The sequence below is a fragment of the Coregonus lavaretus genome (genome assembly GCF_964263955.1).
Source record: "Coregonus lavaretus genome assembly, chromosome: 28".
NCBI lineage: Eukaryota > Metazoa > Chordata > Actinopteri > Salmoniformes > Salmonidae > Coregonus > Coregonus lavaretus.
In genome coordinates, this window is record NC_140015.1 from 39,404,262 (window position 1) to 39,414,562 (window position 10,301).

A 10,301-nucleotide genomic window follows, 5' to 3' on the forward strand; every position below is an offset into this window, starting at 1 on the left:
AATTACAAAGTGGAAATTACAGACTTGATTTTCACTTATGAAAAATGTAGGCCTATCAATCCCTACAAAAATGTCCATTAACTATAATCCCACATATTAATTTACATTTCCTGTTGCTGCATGATTATTTCCCTGATGTAGCAAACTGGCTCAAATTAAGATCCTACACCTGTGGTAGCCTAACATATTTTGCAACATGCTTTGTTTTGCGCCTCCAAGTTGCTAAGAAGTACAATCGTGAAAACGGAATATGAGGGACATAGCTGTGTGCATCGTTTTTTATCTTGATCATCTTTGGTGGCTAATAAGCAGCTACAGAGCCGAGGCCCCTTCTGTTTGACGTCACAGGGGTGCAAAACTGACAAATCTCTGCGCCGCGCGCACTGACTGTGTGGCTCTCCTCTCATTGCACCCAAACGCGCGCAGGTCGATGTCTCCTCCGCTCCTCCGAATCGAATTCTGAGACTAGAACTACATCAAACATCCGCTTCAAACTCTGTAGTCATTACTGTCGGTTCTAGAAGACTTTACCGTTATTTTGTATTCCCTCTCTCTCTCTTTTTGAAAGTTGGATTATGAGCGCAGTCTGTTCGGCAGGATATAGTCGGTTTACCAGCGGTTCCTCAGAAGATGACCGGTGATAGGAAACAGCGAAAGGAGGTCGATGCTGCCAAAGGTAGGCTATCCCACTAGCGAGAGGAGATCGATGCTGCCAAAGGTAGGCTAGCCCACTAAACTACCCTGTTGTAACTATAATGTGAGAGTGTGCTTTTTAAATTGTAATGCTGCAGTTTGGAAATTATAGCCTAATGGCGATAGTTTTATAGTACGTTTTACGCGTGGTGGTTATGGGCTTTGTATGTTTTATTTTGAGTAGCTACGTGCATTACAAAAACTTCGAGATTATGTTGCAATAACATTTAGCTTCACTAAAAGTTATTTATTCTCAGCTCAAAGGGTCACAGTGTTTCACTGACAACACATCTGTTTTACGCAATGCCTGGTTTATTGCGTTATATTTATTTAATGTCGACACATAGAGAGAGAGAGATAGAGAGAGAGAGAGAGAGAGAGAGAGCTCTATTTTCATGTCATCCAACAAATGTAAACGCCTGGAGAGAGAGTGGGTTCTTAGGGCTTTGACATGATTGGCATTTTGCTGCTGACTGCCGGAACCCTCAGCTGGCAGTGGGCTCTGCCCCCTTGCCTTCTGGGGGCATGGGATTGTGATGTAGCCTGGGGGTGTCCACCTGAGAAATAGAGTGAAACAAAATTCTCAGCCTGCAGTGGTAGCCTGTACTCTGGCTAAATATTACTGCTGTAATAATTAGTGTTGTTGGGTTGAATGTATGGGAGGAAAGGATACTTGTTGAAACAAGGCTGTCTATAATAGTTTTTAAAGTTACATTTTTGTTCAACTGAGGAGGATTCTTGTGTAGGCTTTGTTCTGACATAGACTTTATAACTGTCCTTTCCAACTATATGTAGGCAAGCATTTGTCACTAAATAGGAGGAATGCAACACGTTTTTATTATAAAACGTGCTAATCATATAAAGTATTTAAAAAGAAAATATAAAATCTTTCATAAGAAGTTGTATAAAACGTATCTGCTATATTTATTAGAAACTCAGATTATAAAGTTAAAACAAACAATATTTCCAGCTGTTTGATACTGGTTATGCTGTGGAGAGATGAATGTGAGATGTATATATATATATATATATATATATATATATCATTCTTTATGAGTGTGTAAATAGGGCTGGGTGCTGAATTTACCTAATGCATAGGCCTAACCATATTTTCCAGTTTTGCTTCACTTGTTCGTGCTACAATGGACAATGTCTATGATTGTAATTGTAGCCTACAGAATAGTGTTTACTTTTCGGTTTTCACGCTCTTTTACAGCAGTATCTGTTCCAGAAAATTTTAAATATTTGTCCCTGGCATGAGCTGGAGGCGAGTGAAAGCGCGAGAGTGCACGTTGATCCATAATCGATCAGAAGTTCAGAACCTTCTAGAAATCTCTGTCAGTTCAAAGCGCAATCTTAAGGCTACAGAGTATATATTCTTTTCATGAATCAATATTTGCCTAACAAAGTGACTGTGGTTGATTGTTTTCTGTGTCTTTTCTATTAGCTATTGGGTTGCTGACTGTCAGTAGGCTGGTTTCCATTGACCCAGGTTTATTCAACAAAAGCAATGTCGAAAAAAAATGTATTGCGACATGTGTATGATTAATGGAAATGGCAGATATAAGATAACTTTTCTAAAGATCGACAACATTTTCATCCTTTTGATGGGTGGATTAAAAAATGTTCGAGCTTTCTTTTATTGCGACAAATAATTATGGAAACTGTTTTTTGAATAAATGAATATTGCGGAATAATGTTGAAGGTACGCGAGGAACGTGATGTCATCGAGTTAATATAAAGCTCCGCTCCACATTTTATTCTAAATGTCTGACTTGGGTCATTCATGTAATGAATACTCGGACAGAGTGGTAAGATCCAATCGCAGAATAGCGATGCTTTATTAGAGTACAGACAAGGGTATAGCTTAATCGTGGTCGGGCGGGCTGTGGTCAAAACCGGGCAAGGCATAGACAGGCAGAGGTACCAAAGGAGCGGGCTTAGTCGTAGTCGAGGGCACAGGCACAGGATCAGAGCACGGTAATCACTGGGGTAGACAAGCAGAGGATTAAGCAATTCGGGGAGTCAAACACAAGGCACAGGTCGGATACACAGGGTAATCAAAACAACAAACTCTCTCTCTCTCTCGGAACAAAACGCTTAGCAAGTCACAAAGGAACAATACCTCGCACCGACTGAACCTCTGAGCACACCTATATATCCTACCCTAATTACGGACAGGTGTGCTCAGAACTCAGGTGAACCAGATCGAGTCTGATGACTCCCCCTCTCTGTAGATCGGGGAAGTGTCAGACTCTGTCTAGACCCAGCCAACCCCCGATCCCTTACAGTATCCCCCTCCCCAGGGCCGGCTCCTGACGGCCTTCTACCTCTACCGGGTGGTCTTCCTCTGGGTCGGGGTCCGGGATGATCTGGGTGTTCAGCGTGGAAAGTGGCCTTGAGAGCGGGGTCTAGTATGTCCTTAGCAGGAACCCAGGACCGTTCCTCCGGTCCATATCCCTCCCAGTCCACGAGATATTCGATGCCCCCTCGTCTCCGTCTTGACTCCAGTATCTCGTGGACTGTATAGGTGGTGTCCTGTTCATCCTCCAAAGGTGGTGTAGTAGGTTGTTGAGCGATTGGTGGATACATCGGGCTATAATGGACAGGTTTCAACAGGGAGACGTGGAACGTTGGGTTTATCCTGTATTGTCGAGGGAGTAACAGACGGTAGGTGACAGGGTTAATACGTCTCTGTACTTTGAAGGGACCAATGTACCTGGGTTGGAGCTTCTTGCAGCTCCGTCGGAACCGCAGGTCTCGGGTAGACAGCCACACTCGTTGCCCGGTTTGATAAGTGGGAGTAGGTCTCCGGCGTCGGTCGGCATAGGTCTTTTGCTGCTGTGAGGCTTGACTGAGATGTTGATGGGCCGTCTCCCAGACCTGCGCACTCCGACGGAACCACTCGTCCACCGCCGGTACCATCCCGGGTGCGGTATCCCACGGGAACAGGGGTGGTTGATACCCTAGAACACACTGAAAGGGCGTTAGACGTAGGGAGGTGTGAATGAGTGAGTTCTGAGCATACTCTACCCAAGGCAGGAATCGTCTCCACTCTTGCGGCTGCCACGAACATTGTTGCCGTAGATACTTCCCAATTTCCTGGTTGAGCCGTTCTGTCTGCCCATTGGCCTGGGGATGATATCCGGAGGTGAGGCTCACCGAGATGCCCAAGCGTTCGCAGAAGGCCTTCCAAACCCGGGATACGAACTGGGGTCCCCGGTCGGAAACAATATCCTCTGGAACACCAAACTGCCGGAACACCTGGTTAAATATAGTCTCCGCCATCTGAGTGGCGTTAGGTAAACGGGTCATGGGTACTAACCGACACATCTTTGAGAATCGATCGATGACCACGAGAATTACCGTATGGCCCTCTGATTCTGGTAGGTCGGTAACAAAGTCCATCGCAATGTGCGACCAGGGTCGTTGAGGAGTTGGCAATGGCATCAGCTTACCCTCCGGTAGTGCTCGAGGCGCCTTGGACTGAGCACATACTGGGCAGGATAATACGTATTCTCGGACGTCATCTGTGAGGGAATCCCACCAGTATTTTCGACTGATGAGTCGGGTAGTTCAAGTGATTCCGGGATGACCAGATCCTAGCGACGTGTGGCACCATTCCATCAGTTGAGGTCGAAGCGGAGCTGGTACAAACACCTTTGACACCGGGGTTTCTGGAGGGGCTGGTTCCGCTTGTAGGCTCTCCTGAATCGTGTCATCGATAGCCCACCTCACCGGACCAGCACGGCAACTCATGGGGAGGATAGGTTCTGGTTCAACCGGTCTGTCCGCGCGCTCGAACCGTCGGGAAAGCGCGTCCGCCTTACAATTCTTGGACCCGGGAATATAAGAGACAGTGAATTGAAAACGGTTGAAGAACAAAGACCACCTTGCCTGTCGGGAGTTCAGTCGTTTAGCACTGTGAAGATACTCCAGATTGCGGTGGTCCGTGAGCACTTGGAACGGATGAGCTGCTCCCTCCAGCCAATGTCTCCACTCCTCCAGCGCTAACTTCACCGCCAGTAATTCACGATTTCCCACGTCGTAGTTCTGCTCGGCCGGATTCAGCTTCTTCGAAAAAAAAGCACAGGGTCGTGATTTGGGAGGCTCACCTTGGCGCTGGGATAGCACGGCTCCAACTCCAACCTCCGAGGCGTCCACCTCCACGATGAACGGCAAGGTAGGATCCGGCTGACATAAAATGGGGACGGTGGTAAATCGTTGTTTCAATGTCTCAAAAGCCCGCACTGCCCCCTCCATCCATTTCAGACCACGCCCCTTGTGGCTGGTCATCGCCGACAGGGGAGCTGCGGTGGTGCTGAAATTACGCACGAACCGTCTATAGTAATTGGCAAACCCCAAGAATCTCTGAAGCTCTTTCACCGTCTGGGGTTGAGGCCAGTCTCGTACCGCTTGTACCTTGGATTCATCCAGTCTTACCCCGTCGGGAGTGAGTATGGCCCCAAGGAAGGAAATCGTCGTGACATGGAACTCACTCTTCTCGGCCTTCACGAACAGAGAGTGTTGGCGGAGTCGGTCCAGAACCTGTCGTACATGGGACACATGTTCACTCAGAGAGTTAGAGTAAATTAGGATGTCATCAATGTACACTATGACGATACGATCAATCAAGTCCCTAAAAATGTCATTCATGAACGCCTGGAACACCGAGGGCGCGTTAGTAAGTCCATAGGGCATGACACAATATTCATAATGTCCTCGATGGGTGATGAAGGCGGTCTTCCATTCATCCCCCTCTCTAATGCGCACCAGATTGTACGCACTCCTGAGGTCCAGTTTACTGTAGATGGAGGCCTGCCCCACCTGCTCGAGGGCTGCTGGAATCAAAGAAAGGGGGTAACGATTTTTAATGGTGATATCGTTCAAACCTCGATAGTCTATACAAGGACGCAGTCCGCCATCCTTTTTCTTAACAAAGAAAAAACTGGATGCCGCTGGAGACGTAGATGGGCGAATGGCCCCTTGCTGAAGTGCCTCGTCAATATACTTGCCCATTGATTCCCGTTCCGGCTGTGACAAAGGGTAGATTCGTCCGCGAGGGGGTGTAGCCCCGGATAGCAGATCAATTGCACAATCCCAGGCCCGATGCGGTAGTAACACGGTAGCCCTCTCCTTGGAGTACACCGGCGCGTAATCCTGGTACTCTGTAGGAACAACAGTAGACACCGCACACTTCGCATCCTCCACAGTAGACGTTTTGCAAGGTAAAATGAGGCACTCAGCCCTACATACCTCACTCCAAGCCGTGATATCGCCAGATTTCCAGGAGATGACCGGATCATGGGTAACGAGCCAGGGGTGGCCGAGGACTAGCGGCTCCCGTGGAGCGGAGATGACGAACAGAATTATGTTCTCATGGTGCAGAGAGCCCACTTGTAACTTGATCTCCCCGGTACGGTGCGTAATGAACCCAGTGCCCATGGGCTCACCGTCTAGCGCGTTGACTCGCAGGGGAGGTTGAATTGGGATAAGTTGAACTCCCAACTCCTCAGCAAGACCCATATCCAGAAAGCTGGCCGCCGCTCCGGAATCAATAAGTCCTTCCAACCTGCGCACTTTCTCTCCGACAGATAAGGTAACAGGTACATACAGTTGTCTAGATGTAATGTTCAAAACGGGAGTCTCACTCACCGGTTTGGCAGTTCCGAGGCGATATCCTGGGGTATGGTTAGGTCGTACCGGACATTGACAAACGAAATGACCCGACTGACCACAATACAGGCATAGTCCGTCTTGCCGACGTTGTTGTCTCACCGACCCTTGTAGAGGTGACCGTCCCAGTTGCATAGGTTCCTCCTCAGATTCTCTCCTCCGCTCTGTCGATTGCATAGGACCAGTGATCGAGGGCTCCCGAACTGTGGATGCCTTGTGTTGCACTATAAGATTATCAATAGAAATGGCTATTTTGATAAACTCATGTAGCGCAGTGAAATCTCCTCGACAAGCCAACTCAGTCTGTATGTCCTTGCGCTGCCCTCTTCGGAAAACTGTGAGCAAAGCAGTCTCGCTCCATCCGCTACCGGCTGCTATAGTACAGAACTCTAAAGCGTAGTCGGCTACTGTGCGACGGCCCTGCTGAAGTTCGCACAGTTGGTCTCCCACACTACGCCCAGATACTGGGTGGTCGAACACCTCTTGAAACAGTCTCTTGAACTGAACTTCCGCATTCAGCTCGGGGACCTCAGCTGCCCAAAGCGCAGTAGCCCAATCCAGTGCGCTTCCCGTTAGCAGAGAAATCATGAAATCCACCCTGCTACGGTCATCGGAAAACATAGTACGATTATATGACAGATACAGGGACATCTGGAGTAGAAACCCCTGACATTTGCCAGGTTCCCCGTCGTACCTTGTAGGTAGAGAAATCGGAGGTGCATGACGAGGACTGACCGTGCTCGGTGTGGTGCCTTCAGCCGCACCAGCGTGGAGTAGCTGTAGGAGTTCATCCATCCGTTTCTCCTGTATCTCCCATCGCCTCTGTAATTCCGCTGGATCCATGGTAATGGCGAGGTATTCTGTAATGAATACTCGGACAGAGTGGTAAGATCCAATCGCAGAATAGCGATGCTTTATTAGAGTACAGACAAGGGTATAGCTTAATCGTGGTCGGGCGGGCTGTGGTCAAAACCGGGCAAGGCATAGACAGGCAGAGGTACCAAAGGAGCGGGCTTAGTCGTAGTCGAGGGCACAGGCACAGGATCAGAGCACGGTAATCACTGGGGTAGACAAGCAGAGGATTAAGCAATTCGGGGAGTCAAACACAAGGCACAGGTCGGATACACGGGTAATCAAAACAACAAACTCTCTCTCTCTCTCGGAACAAAACGCTTAGCAAGTCACAAAGGAACAATACCTCGCACCGACTGAACCTCTGAGCACACCTATAAATCCTACCCTAATTACGGACAGGTGTGCTCAGAACTCAGGTGAACCAGATCGAGTCTGATGACTCCCCCTCTCTGTAGATCGGGGAAGTGTCAGACTCTGTCTAGACCCAGCCAACCCCCGATCCCTTACAATTCACAAACTTTCTTCACTGGGCTCAGTGTTTTCTCTGCTTCTTTCAAGGCTGTTCCTGCATCTCTAAATTCTGCCTCCACACACCTTCTCCTACTGTCCCTGGGACTTCCTGGTTTCATTTTCCCCTGTGGTTTCCAGGTTAGAGCTTGACTAGTCGTGGTGAGTGGTTTCCCTGTGGGTTCCAGGTTATAGCTTGACTAGTCGTTGTGGTGGGTAGTTTCCCTGTGGGTTCCAGGTTAGAGCTTGACTAGTCATTGTGGTGGGTGGTTCCCCTGTGGGTTCCAGGTTATAGCTTGACTAGTCGTTGTGGTGGGTGGTTTCCCTGTGGGTTCCAGGATAGAGTTTCACTAGTCATGGTGGTGGGTGGTTCCCCTGTGGGTTCCAGGTTAGAGCTTGACTAGTCGTCGTGGTTTCCCTGGGGGTTCCAGGTTATAGCTTGACTAGTTGTGGTGAGGGTCAAATGTATACCAAGGTTTTGTCCTGTGGTGGTTTTCCTGTTGGGACCAGAGGATCCATTGTATGCCAAGGTTTTGTCCTGTGGTGTTTTCCTGTTGGGACCAGAGGATCCACTGTATGCCAAGGTTTTGTCCTGTGGTGTTTTCCTGTTGGGACCAGAGGATCCACTGTATGCCAAGGTTTTGTCCTGTGGTGGTTTTCTGTTGGGACCAGAGGATCCACTGTATGCCAAGGTTTTGTCCTGTGGTGTTTTCCTGTTGGGACCAGAGGATCCACTGTATGCCAATGTTTTGTCCTGTGGTGGTTTTCTGTTGGGACCAGCAGGACCACTGTATGCCCAGATTTTGTCCTGTGGTGTTTTCCTGTTGGGACCAGAGGATCCACTGTATGCCAAGGTTTTGTCCTGTGGTGGTTTCCTGTTGGGACCAGCAGGACCACTGTATGCCCAGGTTTTGTCCTGTGGTGGTTTCCTGTTGGGACCAGAGGATCCACTGTATGCCCAGGTTTTGTCCTGTGGTGTTTTCCTGTTGGGACCAGAGGATCCACTGTATGCCAAGGTTTTGTCCTGTGGTGGTTTCCTGTTGGGACCAGAGGATCCACTGTATGCCCAGGTTTTATCCTGTGGTGTTTTCCTGTTGGGACCAGAGGATCCACTGTATGCCAAGGTTTTGTCCTGTGGTGGTTTCCTGTTGGGACCAGAGGATCCACTGTATGCCCAGGTTTTATCCTGTGGTGTTTTCCTGTTGGGACCAGAGGATCCACTGTATGCCAAGGTTTTGTCCTGTGGTGGTTTCCTGTTGGGACCAGAGGATCCACTGTATGCCCAGGTTTTATCCTGTGGTGGTTTCCTGTTGGGACCAGAGGGCCCAAGGTATGCCGAAGTTTTGTCCTTTGGTGGTTTCCTTCATTATCCAGTCTGACTTTCAAGAATGCCTGACTTGCTTCACCTTCCTTTTACATTTTAGTGAATGCTCTTATTCAGAGCGACTTACAGGATGAACTAGGGTTAAGTGCCTTGCTCAAGGGAAGATTTTTCACCTAGTCGGCTCAGGGATTTGAACCAGCAACCTTTCGGTTACTCGACCAACACTCTTAACCGCTAGGCTTCCTGCCACCCTTTAATGGTTAGCAAGTTTCACCATTCAACTGTTTCAGATCTACAGGAGTGCAAGTTTCACCATGGCACAGATCGTGGAGATATGTTGGTAAATGAGAATTATTAGAATATGGCAAATATTATTCAATTATTGCATTGTATCCATGCTGGCTTCCACGGGCTACCTGACACATGAAACAGATAGGTGGGAGGGCATACAGTCTGTCGCCATTTTATTAATGCACAATTTTCCTAAATGGGTAATGGAAACACTTCAACCACTACATTTTTATTTGACACTGTAGGTTTTTGCGAATTAGTTTCTATTTTTTTAGGTGTGACTTCATTACGTCCAGCTGTTTATATCGACACAAGATAGTTAAATGGAAACGCACCGTAGCAGGCAATAGTTGCATTTATTTTCTATGCAAACTTTCCAAATGTCGACAAAAAAAATCACTGAACAATTTAATTTAGAAATAGCTAGTGACAATGCTTATCAGGTTATTGCACCTGCTGGACACTTCAGCTTCTTCTTCAGCTTCTTATTTTTCAGCTTCTTATTTTTCAGCTTCAGCTTCTGCTTCTTCAGCTTCTGCTTCTTCTGCTTCTTCTGCTTCTTCTTCTTCTTCTTCTTCTTCTTCTTCTTCTTCTTCTTCTTCTTCAATAGGTAATATATTCATGAGCTTTAATAGGTCAACTTTTCAGGTCATTAAGGTAATGTGTTCATTGAGGCTTTCTTAGGTAAACTCAGGTAATCACTGTAAGGTATTCATTGCCACCACTATACCACATATGTTGTGTGTGGCGTCAGAGATGTACGTTCCTGTTTTAAACAGCTGCATGACCATGATGTACACAACTTCGCTCCATGAATTAGTGATGGGAAACTGAATATTGTAATATGGTCTAATTACAAACATAACCCCCCTGAACCTTACAGTATTTCAATGCATGAAAAGCAGACTGTGTAATGGACATACTGTGGACTATGCAGAGAGAGAGAGAGAGAGAG

General features: G+C 47.6%; 1 pseudogene across 1 annotated transcript in view; it reads left to right on the top strand.

The window, feature by feature from the left end:
• The first annotated feature begins 406 nt into the window (after positions 1 to 406).
• The window catches only part of LOC311103270 (glucagon receptor-like), a 122,911-nt pseudogene continuing 113,016 nt past the window's right edge, over positions 407 to 10,301 (top strand). The window contains exon 1 of the transcript XR_014615816.1: positions 407 to 676. The product of XR_014615816.1 is annotated as a glucagon receptor-like (transcript). The remainder of the gene's footprint in view (positions 677 to 10,301) is intronic.